This window comes from Mastigoproctus giganteus, chromosome 7 (genome assembly GCF_048544385.1).
Source record: "Mastigoproctus giganteus isolate SK-2022 chromosome 7, ASM4854438v1, whole genome shotgun sequence".
NCBI classification, from domain to species: domain Eukaryota; kingdom Metazoa; phylum Arthropoda; class Arachnida; order Uropygi; family Thelyphonidae; genus Mastigoproctus; species Mastigoproctus giganteus.
In genome coordinates, this window is record NC_143581.1 from 189,708,097 (window position 1) to 189,724,182 (window position 16,086).

The window sequence follows — 16,086 nt, forward strand, 5'->3', positions numbered from 1 at the left end:
AGAGAGAGAGAGAGAGAGAGAGAGAGAGAGAGAGAGAGAGAGAGAGAGAGAGAGAGTGTATATATGTGCGTGTGTGTACACAAGCCAGACTCATTGGAAAAATAATGCTGATGTATTTTTTCCCTAGCAAAATAATTTCATAATATTAATATTATTTTGCTAAGAATAATAGTTTCTTAGCTAAATTTCTGAATAATTCTTACCTGTTAGCTTCAAATTCAGCCTATTCTCTCATATTTTCCAAAAAAAAGTGAAAATACTCAAGTTCAGAAGAGCCAGAAAGTTGCCACATAAAAATATTGTATGTCAAATCCTTTCTGAGTTAGCATTAGTAGAGGCACATGATGCAAGGAAATCAAGCTTATACAGCATCAGCCAAAAAAACCCCTCCCATTTCACTGATCCAGAAGTTAAAAACAGTACAGATATTATTGAAAGTGAGTATAACATAAAAATTACATTTTTAAATACCATCCTACATTCAATATAAAATGAAACATACACATTGAGAATAAAGTGTACACTCTACTTCTAGAAATTTTCCAAGTCAACTTGTGCAAGCACTCTTGGAGTGACGATAATGTGGGTAAGACGGCGGTAGGCTCGTTGATAGAAATGCAGAAAAGATGCGGATGATATTATTATTTTGACCATTTCAGCACAGGGCTCTGTTCGACAGAACTGGTTGGATGTGCTTGTGACCAACCCTGACAGCATGCAGTGCATATTTTAATAATAGTTAAAATATTTTAACTGACAGTGAATACTGTCAGACTGAGGTGGTCACATCACATCATAAAGTTTTGTATAGATGAAAAGTCTGGTTCTGTGGATGATGCCCACTGTTGTTAGAGAACATTAAATTGAGGTACATTAAAGTGGGCATTTACTCTATTACATTTTTTTAATGAAACAGCTAACCTTCTCAATGTAGCAAGAAAATTATCAAGCAAATATAAGGTCGTGGAGAGGCCAGTGAAAACAGATGTTAAGTTGAAATGTTAAATTATTCCAATGACATACAATATCAATTGTAATTATTGATATATATTGTTGAGGCTTTCATCAAACAAAACAGCAAAGTTCTTTTTGATGTTCTGCAGCTGTTCACTTAGCTGATCTCAAAGTAAGGATCCAGTCCATAAGTGATATACAGGCTGTGATATACTCCGGTATAACACGGTACTTCTACAACACGATTTTGCTCTAACACAATTGATAAATTGCGGAAATCCTCGCACAACGTGGTACTTATATAACATGCTTTCGCTCTAACACGGTTAGAGAATTTCGGCAAACCTCGCATAACAAAAAAATACAAACCAAATTATGATATTAGGGTCCCCTGTAAATGATTACATCTACCCATATATTTATTTTGTCTGTAAATTGCATGTGTTCTCTGGTCAATTTGCCTTTTTGCAGGATGAAAAAACCTTGCTATCTATGCCTGAGACCGATTAACTCAGCCACGGAGTGAAAAAAGCTCACTAAAGTTCCTCGCATCATTGACAGGATTTGAACCCGGGCCTTTTCCACCCAGTGTGGGGAGGATGGTGACGATACCACTATGCTGCCCACACAGACAAAAACCTCACATAACAGGGTATTTTGAGATTTTGTGCTGGAAAACCCTGCTATTACGTTGGATGTAATTTTTCAACATTTCCGCTATTTTTGAATCCTCGCTGTTGAAAAAAAAAATATATATATATTGGGAAATCCCTGTATTTTATTTTGTTTTGTTAGGAAATCCTTGTGTTATGTTCTGTGCTATTGAACTTGTGCTTGTTGAACTTGTGGAAAAATCTAGATTTCAAAGTTTTATTACAATTGGATAGCACGCCAGGCCATCCAAAGATTTGTCATCCAAACGTTGAAGTTATGTTCCTACCACCACAGTTGTACTAGGTTAATACAATTTCTTTCATTCAGCCATTAGATCAAGGCATTATATCCACCTTTAAAACTCATTACGTCAGAAAATTTTTACAATGGATTTTGGAAAAAATTAATTCCGAATCTATTGAAGTAATGGAGGCATGGAAACATTTCTCAATTGTGAACTGTATCAGAATCATAACTTTATCGCTCAAAGTAGTAAAACCGTCAATGTTAAATGCGTGTGAAAAAATGTATGGCCAGAGTCAGTTCATTGAGGAAATACTGTCGAACTGGCAGAAAGCGGAATCAGTGCAATAGTAGAACTTGCTACGTCAGTAGGAGGGGAAGGTTTTGATGGGCAATTGATAGAATTGCCCTCCTCCCCATACTGGGTGGAAAAGACCTCAGATTGAATCCTGTCGATGATGGGAGGAATTTTTGTGGGTCTTTTTCACAACATGGCTGAGTTATTTGGGCTCAGGCGAGGGTACCATGGTATTTTCTCCCAGAAACTCAGGTTTTTTGTCCATCAAAACAGAATATCGACCTCAGGACACGCAATCCATAGACAATATATGCAGAGCAACATGGCCTTAGTCACCAATGCTCCTAAAAAAATAAAAAAAGATACGATTACTGAAGACATTTAAAAATTACTTGTAGAAAAAGAGGCTGGCAAAGTGGATTTGGTAGAGATGACATCGGAGATAAACCAAATCATTTTAGAGAATGATGGTGCAGATTAAAATTCTAAGCTTCCAAATTTTACACTAAAAAGCATACGGGTAGGCATAAAGTTAGCCAAGCAACATTCACAAAGATTTATCAGGGCAAAAGCAAACAAAATCAGATTACTGATTTTTTTAAAGAGAGCAGAAGATACACGAAATCTAGAATGGTGTATTTTTGTTAGTTTTGTTAATATTTTGTTAACGAAATAGTATATTTTTGTTAGCTTTTGGAAAGTAACCCCCTTTTTGAACTTTTTCTTAGTCCCGCATAATACGGATTCGCACAAGACGACATTTTATAGGCACCTAACTATTGTGTTATGAGTGTTACCTGTATACTAACTTAATGATTTTGTAATAACTGAGAGCAAAGTGAAGGTGAAATTGTTTAAGTTAAATATAAGAAAGGCACCTGGGGCGGATGGGATATATCCAGTTATATTAAAAGAGGTGGCAAAGGAACTAAGCAAACCCTTAGCCATAATTATGAGATCATCCTTGGACTCAGGGGAGGTCCCCACGGACTGAAAATGTGCCAAAGTATCCCCAATTCACAAAAGGAGATCAAAGGGTGACACGAGTAATTTCAGACCAGTTAGTTTAACTTCTGTTTGGGGTAAAATAATGGAGTCACTGGTTAAAGATGCATTGCAGGATCATCTAGACAAGATTGCAGCAATAATTCGGACACAGCATGGGTTTGTTAAGGGAAAGTCTTGTCTGACAAATCTGATTGGATACTATGATGTGGTTACAAACGAACTGGATGCAAAAAATAACTTTGATATCATATACTTGGATTTCAAGAAAGCTTTTGACACTGTTGTGCATGGAAGACTACTGTACAAATTGGAGCTGTTTGTTTATTTGGTTTTTAGGAGCATTAGCAACTAAGGCCATATTGCTCCGGGATATGCGGTGGTCATTCCCCGACCTTTCCGCATCCTCCGTATTTGGTGGTGACGGGCTTGAACCCCGGTCTAATCAAGAAGCGTGTGCTACGCACTGCTACTCCTTCCCACCTGGCTAAGGAGGTGCCTACAAATTGGAGCAGAATGGTATTAAGGGTAAGTTGCTACAATGGATAAAAGGGTGGTTGAGTGGGAGAAGACAGAGGGTGGTAATCAATCAACGCTGCTCTTCGTGAACTAATGTTATTAGTGGAGTTCCACAGGGTTCGGTGTTGGGCCCACTGTTGTTTTGTATATTTATCAATGACATTGATGAAGGTATATCAGGCTTAGCGTCAAAGTTTGCAGTTCATACAAAGGTTGGTAGGGTTGTTAATGACAGTAATGGCAGTGTGCTACTGCAATGGGATCTAAAAAATTTGGGCTGATGGGCTGAGAAGTGGCAACCAAAGTTTAACATTGACAAATGCAAAGTACTGCATATGGGTAGAAGTAACCCCAGAGGAACGTACCAACTGTGTGTTGTTGTTGTTGTTGTTGTTGTGGTGGTGGTGGTGTTTTCTGGCGCAAGAGCTACTTAGGCCATATTGCGCCCCAACTGTGTGGTACTACACTCAGGGTGTTAGAAAATGAAAAAGACCTGGGTGTAATTGTGCAGTCAGATATGAAGTTTACTGGGCAATGCAGACAGGCTGCAAGAGCAGGTCTGGTGTTTTGTCAATGATAAACAGGAATTTTGCTAGCTGGGAAAAGGAAGTGATTATCCATTTGTATACGGCAATGGTAAGGCCATGCCTTGAGTACTGCGTACAGGTCTGGAGGCCTCATTTTAGGAAGGATGTAGATTTGCTTGAGCGTGTACAGAGAAGGGCAACAAGATTGATGAGGGGAATGAAGAGATCCTCTTACCAAGAGAGGCTTAAGTTCTGCAAATTGCAGCGGCTGGAGACTAGGCACCTGCAAGGTGATCTAATTGAGGTGTATAAGTCCTTGAATGGGTTGAGCAAGCTGAATTCTGATGGGATTCTTCCATTTGCTCAGATTACGAACCTAAGGGAGCATAAATTCAAATTGAATTTATACAGTTGTAGAATAGATGTGTGGAAATTTGCCTTTAGCCAGCGGGTGGTTAATTGCTGGAACAAACTTCCATCTGTTGTTGTGGAAGTTGATAGCTTAAATAAATTCAAGGAGGAACTGGACAAACATTTAGAGAGAATGCTTGTGTGAATTTTTTTTTTTTTTTTTGGCTGATGCTACATAAGCTCATACACTTGCTTTCTTGCATCACATGCCTCTATTACTATTACTATTATCTTTCTTTCTTCTTTTGGAATTTTTTGGTAATTGAGCTCTCTAGAAACTAGCTTTAACTGGTGATTATCTAACTGGTAATGAATCAGAAGAGACCGTTTTTTGCTAAGCTGCATAGGTGATAGTTAAGTTACTGTTAATACCATCATAGTGGTCTCTACGCCCACCAAGCATAACAGAGTCACAAATTACGATAGGCATTTGAAAAGTAGGAGTATTAAAGGGTAGAGATACAGTATTAAAAATTTCAGTACTTAATGTATAACAGTTCAAATGGCAACCCACCAAGTTTCATGCAGTTTCAATAATGTCTACTTTCAACTAGAGCCAATTAAAAGAAGACATTATGGTCTTGAAGGCAGGAAAGTTGTATGAATAAGGAAAAATGGACAAAAATCAGTCACTGTGTAGGCATCCAATTTTGGAAAAAAAAAAAAAAATAGATGCCAAAGGCAATTTATGAGGATATGGTTACAACTTGAAGAAGGATGCCCCTTCGTATTCCATGGTTAAGAAGTGAACACACAGATTTTGAATGAGGGAGGGTGAGTCTGGAAGATGACTCAAGCTATGGAAGATCTGCAGTGTTCATCACTCCAGGAATTGTTGACATTGCACATGAGCTGGTAATGAGTGATCAATGAGTGAAAATTTGGTACACTGCCTTGGGAATCTCATCTGAAAGTGTGTACCACATAATAACAGAGGTTCTAGCTATGAAAAAGTATTAGAATGATGGGTCCTAAACTTGCTGACAGGAGATCAAACATGCACAGAAGTTGTCAAGTGAAGTGAACATTTGCATTATTTTCAAGCGGATCCAGCAAATTTCCTTGCAAGGTTTGTGATGATTAGTGAGATATGGGTCCATTACTTTCAGCCAGAGACAAAGGAGTTCAAACAATGGAAACACAGCTCTTCTTCTCTTCTGCTAGCAAGGTGATGGAAATGGTTTTTTGGGATGCTGATGGAGTGTTGCTAATGATTACCTTTCAGAAAGGCCAGGCAGTCACAAGTGCATATTACGCAGCTCCTGTGAGGTATTTGCATGAAAACATCAAAGGCAAATGGTGAGGAAAACTTAGCAAAGGTGTCTTGTTCCACCAGGACAACATGCCTGCTCACAACACAAGTCTACTGCCATGGCTGCACTGCATGAATGTGGCTTTGAAACCTTGAACCATCCCCCATATTTACCATCTAGCACCATTGGACCATCACCTATTTCCTAATTTGAAAAAAAATACCTGGCTGACATTCATTTTCCCACTGATAGAGACTTCTTTGTTGCAGTGAATGCATTCCTGGAGGCTCAAGAGAAAACTTTCTTTGCAGTTGGAATCACTGCATTTCAGCATCTGTGACAAAAGTGTATTGACCACAAAAGGGCCTGTGTTGAAAAGTAACATGTTACGAGACTCTTCAAATAAGCCTGTCAAATTCAGGCCATGAACTTTTCAAATGCCCCTCATAATTAGGGAAAAAAAAATAAGTAGCATTCAATAAATCATATTTTCCTGTACTGGAAGGTATTTTTAAACTTCCATTTGCTCAAAACTGTAAGAATTTTGCAGCTATACTATGGCCACCAACATTCCATTGATATTTTGTATGATTTTATGAACAGAATGTAAAGAACATGGTATTCTGTTCTTATTTTTTGTTGCTTATATTTTACACCAATAATTGTCTTAGAGCAAAATCAAAATATAATATATATATTTTGTCCTTAAAAAAATAAAAAGGCCACAGTCCACCTTGTTTATTTTTGGACATTATATGATGCTTATAAAAATAAATATGCAAATAACATTAAGAATATTTAAATTTACAACTTAATTATTAAATTTTCATGTATTTTGTCTCTATATATTATAATATTAAGATCACTGTAGGTATTATTTAAGCATTAACTTACCCCCTGTCTATTCCTTGGTCCACTCTTAGCATTATATGCCAGTGAGTTCTGAAAACTGGCGAGAACCATTCTAAAAATGAAATGGTTAAAACATTGAAACAATAGGCAAAATATATTTAAAGTTCAGCTTAATCAAAAATTTAGACTTATTTTAATACTTTATTCATCTTATAGTATATAAAGGGTTAGTTCAAATCTGAATCAGATCTAAAAGAAGAAGAAGAAGAAGAAACCATTACCACTGCTGTCTACTACTGCATGTCACAAGAAATTTTTCCAAAACTCAAAAAGAAAATGCCATGACATGGAGGGTCAGGGAGTGTGTTTTCTTTAAGATGGTGCATCTCCTCATCTCACAGGTGTGCTAAATGCATTTTCACATGTTCCTGATAGTTCAGACTTGTTCTTATGCGATAACCTATACTATTCATGGTACATAAGTTCATATGCTTGTTTTCTTGCATCACATGGCTCTACTATTACTACCATCTTATGTTTTCTGAGTCTGCTTCTTGTAAGATACCAGTTGACAGATGGCAAAGTTAAGGATGGGGTTCATGCTTGACTATTATATTAACTTATAGATTTCTCGGAGAATAGCACCAAGAAAAATTATATGGCACATAATAATCACCTGTTTGTGCCTGAATGTTCAAGTCCACTTTGAACAACTCTTGTAAATTAAGAACTTGGAACAAAGTTGTAACTATGAATGTCAGACAATTACAGTTTCTAGTTACACAAGAAATATTTTTGTATTTTGTATATATTTGCATAAACGATGGTAATGGATGGTAACACACTGCAAATAGGAATGAAACAAAAAGTTTCACTTTCACACAGGTACATAAACAATATTTCTAATTTATTCTGGTGCATATATAGCCAATTTTTCTTGAAAAATGAGCTTAATCCTATTTTTACTGTATAAGTCAGTCATCCCTCTTTTACATTAATTTTTCACATATCACTTAGTAGTGTATTAGAGTAAAATCTGCATTAAGAATTACTGTCTATCTTTTAATTCAATTATTTCAACTCTTTCTATTAAAAGTTTACTGTGTGATATTGTACTACACTGCACAGCTGGTAAGAAAGCAGTAAGCATATTCAGGACTCCCTTGTGTAGCAGGTTGCAAAAACAAAATCCACAGGAATAAATGAAGAGGTGATATCACTCTTATTGATGCTATACAAATACACAAGTTATACCATCATGAGGATGAACTCAACGTCGCTACCAGATTCAGTTTAGTTTAGGAGTATAGGGGTGATGGAGTGATTATGGTACATTGATTTTTAGATTAATTATAATTTTAAACATTAAACCTATTTAGATTAAATCATATGAAGGTATAATGAATAATGTATAGAACTGATTCTGTTCCCATTTCGATCTTTGTTTATAATAGAAATGAAATATCCACATTCATCCCGCTTTTCCTAATTCACTAACCCCCTCTACTTCTTAAACAGGTTTTGTATGGTGGTGACCTTCAGTTCATCTTCGTGGCTATAGGTGCCTTTCATTACATAACCATACTATTGCTTGTTGCCTGTTTAGTATTGTACTGCAAAATTACTTCCTATGTAAATGGAAACAGGGCATCAACATGGGAACACATTTATTACAAGAAGTTGACAACCTTGAAAGTTTACTTTTTGAAAATTTGAAAGGTAAATCTGAAAACATGTCCTGAAGAATTCCATGAATTATTTTTTATCAATTGAAGAAGACAAACAAATTTTTGGATTTTAAAAGGTGAGAAACAATGTACAAATGTACATTGTTTCTCACCTTTTATATACATTCTTTCATATATACAAAAATATACATTCTTTCAAACCCTAAGTATGTGCCTTAATTCAAGTTTAGAATTTTAAATTTAGTGTATAAGTAAATGTTCAAATTTTTAGATGCGTTTTTATTGTTTGATCGATCAGCATATGCTAAAATATACAATAATCCTATTTTTATTTTGATATACAATTTTTACACTTGATATATGTAATAAATAAAATGTTTAAATAGATATTCAGATCAGCAAACTAGAGTACAATCCAATCATTCTGTAAACAAAGAAGTCTACAGAATGACCGTGCTTCCAAATTACATTTCTTATGTCATTTAGAAGAAAGAATTTGGAATAAATTAATGCAAAAAAAATGCTTATATAGCATTTATGAATGTTACATAAAATAAATCCAATCAAATAATTTGCTTTCTTTTATGAGTTGTCTTTTAAAAATACTTTAAAAATAATGTTTTAAAAAAAAATATATATACACCCACTGAAGCAATTCATTTCTGCAATATCACAGCACAACAAAGCAGCTTTATACATAGTATTTCAGTTACCACAACCATCAAGTCAGTTTTTAAATATGCTTGTAATGTTTATACAATTTTTTTTTTAAATTTAAAATAGTATTTTACATAACCAGATAAAACTTTTAAAAGAAGCATTTTTAATCTTATGATAATGTTTATTAAAAAAAATTGCAATACAAATCATAAATAAAGAGTATATTCAACTAAAAAGGCTCAAAAATCATTACACATTTTTAATTTACTCACTAAGACTTTTTGTAAATACTTTTCTAATATTGGGTATCCTAACTGAAAGTGGCTTAATGTCCTATTTTGTCTGTAGTTGTGGAACCAGTCTATTTATAAGGGTTCAGTTGTTCCGAATAAGTGTGGAAGTAACTAAGGCTATAGAACATTAATATATCATATAAACTGTATTCATTCTATGATCAGTTAGTGTGCTTGTGGAATGGAATATCCAAAAAACAAAACCATGTAATCCTTAACAAACACTGACTAGCACTCATAATGTGAGAAAAAAAAAAAAATCATGGAAATTCTTCCACCAAGATGAGATTCAAATTTAAGCCCTTCCACACTGGAAAACCGGATACTGCAATCACTGTAGGCCTATTTATATGGTATGAAGTGATCTGCTTATTCAATAACCATACAGTGAATCATAAAACTGACTATTTTTATTATTGAAGATTAAAGCAGTTTATACACTTTGCCAAATATGTTAATAATGATGAGCTGAAGTTCCTCGGCTGACAACTAAATTTATGATGTCTTTCAGTTCTAGGAATGATGTTGTATGAATCGTGATCAATTTAAATTTTCCATTTCATAAGTGAAATTTAAGCAGTTGCATTCGTTCTAGGGATGTTCATATTGTCTGAATGGCAATCTGAACATTCCTAGCATCAATTTAAATTTTCTTTAAATAAGCATTAGCATTAGCATTAGAAGAGGCATATGATGCAAGAAAGCAGGCTTATGCAGCATTAGCCAAAAAAAAAAAAAAAAAAACGCTCATATTTTACCCCTCCATTCATTCCAAATGCCGGTCCAGCTCAGCCTTAAATTTATTTAGGCTATCAACTTCCACAACAAAAGATGGAGGTCTACCCGCTGTCTAAAGGCAAATTTTCGCACATCTATTCTACAACTGTCTTTCCTCAATTTGAATCTATGCCCCCTCAGGTTCTTAATCTGAGCAAGAGGAAGAATCCCATCAGCATTCAGCTTGCTCAACCCATTCAAGCTTATACACCTCAATCAGATCACCTTGCAGGTGCCTACTCTCCAGGCACTGCAGTTTGCAGAACTTAAGTCTTTCTTGGTAAGAGCACCCCTTTGTTCTCCTCATCAGTCTTGTTGCTCCTCTTTGTACTTGTTCTAGCAATGCTACATCCATTCTAAAATGAGGCCTTCAGACCTGTACACAGTACTCTAGGTATGGTCTGATCATTGCCTTGTACAACGGGATAATCACCTCCCTGTCCCTGCTAGCAAAATTCCTGCATATCATTAACAAGATTCCATAACCTGCCCTGGCAGCCAGTCTGCATTTTTCAGTAAATTTCATATTTGACTGCACAATTACTCCCAGGTCACTTTCCACTTTCCACTTTTCACTTCCCTGAGTGTAGTACCATAGAGTTGGTATGTTTCTCTTGGGTTATTGCTACCCATATGCAGTACTTTGCATCTGTCAATGTTAAACTTCAGTTGCCACTTCTCAGCCCATTTGCCCAACTTATCTAGATCCAGTTGGAATAGCATACTATCTTTACTGTCGTTAACAACCCAACCAACCTTTGTATCGTCTGCATACTTGGACATTAATCCTGATATACCTTCATGAATATCATTGATAAATATATAAAACTACAATGGACCCAACACCGAACCCTGGGAAACTCCGCTAATAACATTAGTCCACAAAGAGCAGTGTCCATTGATTACCAGTCTCTGTCTTCTCCCACTCAACAATCATTTTATCCATTGTAGAAACTTGCCTTTAATACCATACTGCTCCAATTTGTACAGTAGCCTTTCATGTGCAACAGTATCAAAAGCTTTCCTGAAATCCAAGTACATGATATCAAAATTATTATTGACCTTCAGTTCCTTTGTGACCACATCATAGTATCCAATCAAATTGGTCACACAAGATCTCCCTTTAACAAACCCATGCTGTCTCATAACTATTACTGCAGTCTTGTCCAGATTATCTTGCAATGCTTCTTTAACCAGTAACTCCATTATTTTCCCCAGAACACAAGTTAAAATAACAGGTCTATAGTTACTTGTGTCATCTTTTAAACCCCCTTTATGAATTGGTGATATATTTGCACACCTCCAGTCCATGAGGATCTCCTCTGAGTCCAAGGAAGCTCTCATAATTATGGCTAAGGGTTTGCTTACTTCTGCAGGGGTACTTTGTTTGTTCTGGCTGGTTAAAGCCAACTTTTACCTATTACAACTTATGCAAGGACTGCTGTGTAATATTTGTTGTCCTACTTCATTTTAATATCTCAGGGCCTCTGACTGCTGGGAAAACTCCATGTACTTTTAGGATACTGAGTAGAGTGAAGACAAATTTTGCTCCAGACACATGTTACTATCAAAGAACAATTTAATATACTGGTAATAATATTACTAGGTCTTGATCACACATTTTCTTTATAAGACACAGTCCTCATCGGTAACATATACATTTTAAAATACAGTCTTCCTGAATAACATGGATATTTCAACAACTCCACTTTGCAGGAGGTATCTTCACAGTTATTAAAATATCTAGTACACTCCAAGTATAACACTCATACAAACTCCATATAAACTCTGCGCTCTAATGAGTTAATATATTCATCCTTAACAAGTCTTATGAACATATAATATTCCTTAACAATCATCTTAAGTGGCATGTATTATTCCTTAAGAACGCTGAATGCCTTCTGGGAGTTCCAGTTAGTACTAATTCCTTCTAGTTCGAATAATTTTGCACGGGAGACATTATAAAAGAAAATTTGGCCACTTACTTCCAGATCCACTTGTTAAATATTCATCAGCCGAATTAATTTGTCCTGGATATCTATTCTCGTGTACCTTCTTCTCGAAACCTTTTCTTTAACGAACTTCGGCTTTAATTCCCAAAAGCGGGGATCCTTCCTCACGTTTTATATCATTTCTCTACCAAAAACTTCCACGTGCACAACCCTCACATCTCTACCTACCACCCGACACCTCTACACAACAAAAAAGGCAAAAAGGACTCCCCAGTTTCGTGCTCTTCTCCTTATATATCTATGCCACACCCTGTTTTCTCTTAATCCCTTTTTTCCAGGAAAAATGGTCATAACGTACTTTGGGTCAAAGTTCTATCCTTTTCTGCGAATTTCTCCTCGCCCTTTCATACCTTCTTAAGCGATTAAATACCCATTTCTATTTTGTCCAAATAGCTGATGTATTAATTTAAATGATTGTTAAATATGGCAAACTATATTCAGGAATAATACCCAATGTTAAATGAATGTATTATTATTGTTATTTTATTTATTTATTATTTTTTTTAGTAAGCCAAAGCTTACAATCCCTCCTCCTTCTCTGTAGAAAATTCCTTCTAAGGGATTTTCTAGGATGTCGTTTTGCTCTTCAGCTTCCCAATCAAAATTTCACCCCCCTCTTAATCTTTGTTTTAATTTCGGACACAGAAATCACTCCTGTTCAATCTAAAATTGTCGGTCCGTCTGACCGCTCGGCGCCTACCCAGGGGTTTGTTTTCTTCGCCCCCTCTTCCCCTCTGGTGCATTCCTTGACTTTTAAGTTCTCCTGGGTTTTGAATAATTATGAAGTCCCTGAAGTATCCTCCTCCCCTGAAAAGATAGCTCTTTAACATGTCCTCGTGTTCCACTCTGGTTTCTCCACTTCGCCCGAGTTCCCTTAGTTTAAACGTAACATCCGATAACCGTTCCATTATTCTATATGGGCCTCTAACCCCCCTTCTTCCAGTTGCTCTCTTTAATTAATATCCCATCACCTGAGAATCCCTTATGTTTCTGCCCTATGTTTAACCTATCCCTCTGTTTTTGACTATATGCCTCTCCTTGTACCCTTTCCAAATTTCTGGCTTTCTCATTTCTAACTTCATTCTTTTCCATTTCTAATCCCCTATGAATGCTCACCTGATGACCTTTCTTTCTTTCCCCCAGTTGTTTCCCCCTTTTTCATCTCTAAATTCCTTTCACTATTTCCTTTTCTTTGGATTTCCTTGCTGGCACATCCCACGAGATTTATCACCCCCCTCGGCACTTACTATGCGTGAGGAGTCACACACGGTTACTAGTACGGTTGCCACCTCCTCTTTTTTTTTAGGCATCTCCATGCTTCTCTCTAGATATTGCTTTGGGTCAGTCTGGTCTCTACTTACCGGTGGTAGGGTATCCCTTGGTCTGTGTTGGGGCCGCTGTCACCATGGCCCTTCTATTTCCTCTCTCCCTTCTGGCCTCCATTTATTTCTGGGGCAGAACCTGGCCCAATGGCTTAAGCTACTGCATATATAGCAGCCACCTTCTCTTCTCCACTTTCTCCTTTGTTGCCAGTGAAGTGCGTAGCACACGCTTCTTGATTAGACCAGGGTTCGAGCCCATCACCACCAAATACGGAGGATGCGGAAAGGTCAGGGAATGACCACCGCATATCCCGGAGCAATATGGCCTTAGCTGCTAATGCTCTTAAAAACCAAACAAACAAACAAACAAACAGCAAGTTAGGTGCTGCCATCTTGTTTTCCCTTCTCTCCCCCTTGATGTAAGCTTATTCAGCATCAGCAAAAAAAAAAAAAAACAACACACCACTCCCATTTCACCCCTCTGTTCGCTCGAAATACCTGTCCAGTTGAGCCTTAAATTTGTTTAGGTTATCAACTTCAACAACAAGTGATGGAAGTCAGTTCCACCAACCAACCACCCGCTGGCCAAAGGCAAATTTCCGCACATCTATCCGACATCCGTCCTTCCTCAATTTGAATTTATGCCCTCTGAGCTGATTATTCTGAGCAAGATGAAGAATCCCATTGGCATTGAGCATGCTCAAACCATTCAAAGCCTTATACACCTCTATCAGATCACCTCGCCGGTGCCTAGTCTCCAGACTCTGTAATTTGCAAAACTTAAGCCTTTCTTCGTAAGAGCAACCCTTTGTTCCATTCACTAATCTTGTTGCCCTTCTCTGTACCTGTTCCAGCAGCTCTACATCCTTCTTGAAATGAGGCCTCCAGACCTGTATACAGTACTCAAGATGTGGCCTAACCATTGCCTTATACAAGGGAATAATCACCTCCTTATCCCTGCTAGAAAAATTCCTGTATATCATTGACAAGACACCATGAGCTACTCTTGCAGCTCGCCTGCACTGCTCAGAGAACTTCATATCTGCCTAGAAGACTATTGTACAAATTGGAGTAGAATAGTATTAAGGGTAAGTTGCTACAATGGATAAAAGGATGGTTGAGTGGGAGAAGACAGAGGGTGGTAATTAATGGGTGCTGATCTTCATGGACTAATGTTATTAGTGGAGTCCCACAGGGTTCAGTGTTGGGTCCTCTTTTGTTTTGTATATTTATCAATGATATTGATGAAGGTATATCAGGCTTAGTGTCGAAGTTTGCAGATGATGCAAAGATTGACCGGGTTATTAATGACAGTAATGGCAGTGTGCTACTGCAACAGGATCTAGATAATTTGGGCAGATGGGCTAAGAAGTGGCAACTGAAGTTAACCTTGACAAATGCAAAGTATTGCATATGGGTAGAAGTAACCCCAGAGAAATGTACCAACTGTGTGGTACTACACTTAAGGTGGTAAAAAATGAAAAATACCTGGGAGTAATTGTGCAGTTAGATATGAAGTTTTCTGAGCAATGCAGACAGGCTGCCAGGGCAGGTCATGGGGTTTTGTCAATGATATATAGGAATTTTGCTAGCAGGGAAAAGGAGGTGATTATCCCTCTGTATAAGGCAATGGGCAGGCCACGCCTTGAGTACTGCATACAGGTCTGGAGGCTTCATTTTATGAAGGATGTAGATTTACTTGAGGGTGTACAGAGAAGGGCAACAAAATTGGTGTGGGGAATGAAGGGATGCTCTTACCAAGAGAGGCTTAAGTTCTGCAAATTGCAGTGGCTGGAGACTAGGCACCTGCGCGGTGATCTGATTGAGGTGTATAAGGCCTTGAATGGGTTGAGCACGCTGAATTCTGATGGGATCCTTCCACTTGTTCAGATTACAAACCTAAGGGGGCATAAATTCAAATTAAGAAAAGACAGATGTAGAATAGATGTACGGAAATTTGCCTTTAGCCAGTGGGTGGTTAATTGCTGGAACAAACTTCCATCTGTTGTGGAAGTTGATAGGTTAAATAAATTTAAGGAGGAACTGGACAGGCAGTTGGAGGAAATGGTGTGATTTTTTTTTTTTTTTTTTTGGCTGATGCTGCATAAGCTCATACACTTGCTTTCTTGCATCACATACTACTACTACTACTACTACTACGGCGTGGAAAATCGTCTTCATACAGGTCATGCAACAGTTGGATGTGGTAGGTCTTTTTAATCAGTGTCGAAGGCAAAATTCTGTGAATTGATATTTTGGGTATGTTCAGTCTTTGAGATCCCTCCCTAACTGATAATTTTGGGTCCTCTTCAAATATTTATTGAATTGATTCAATGCTTTCATGTGCTGTCCTTGGGCGTCCACATCTCTCCTCTTCATGCACAGATCCAGTTCTTTTAAATTAATTCACCAGTGCACGAATCACATTGTCTGTAGTACCAGGACCACGAATATCTCCTTGAAAATCTTTCCCTGATTTCACAAAACTTCATTCCTTTGATGCGGGATATTACAACAAAAATTCACCTTGAATATTCATCGTGAATTATAGGTCTGAAAAGAAAACTTGACAAAATTAATAAAAATTATACTAACATCTCTAACACATTACAAATACT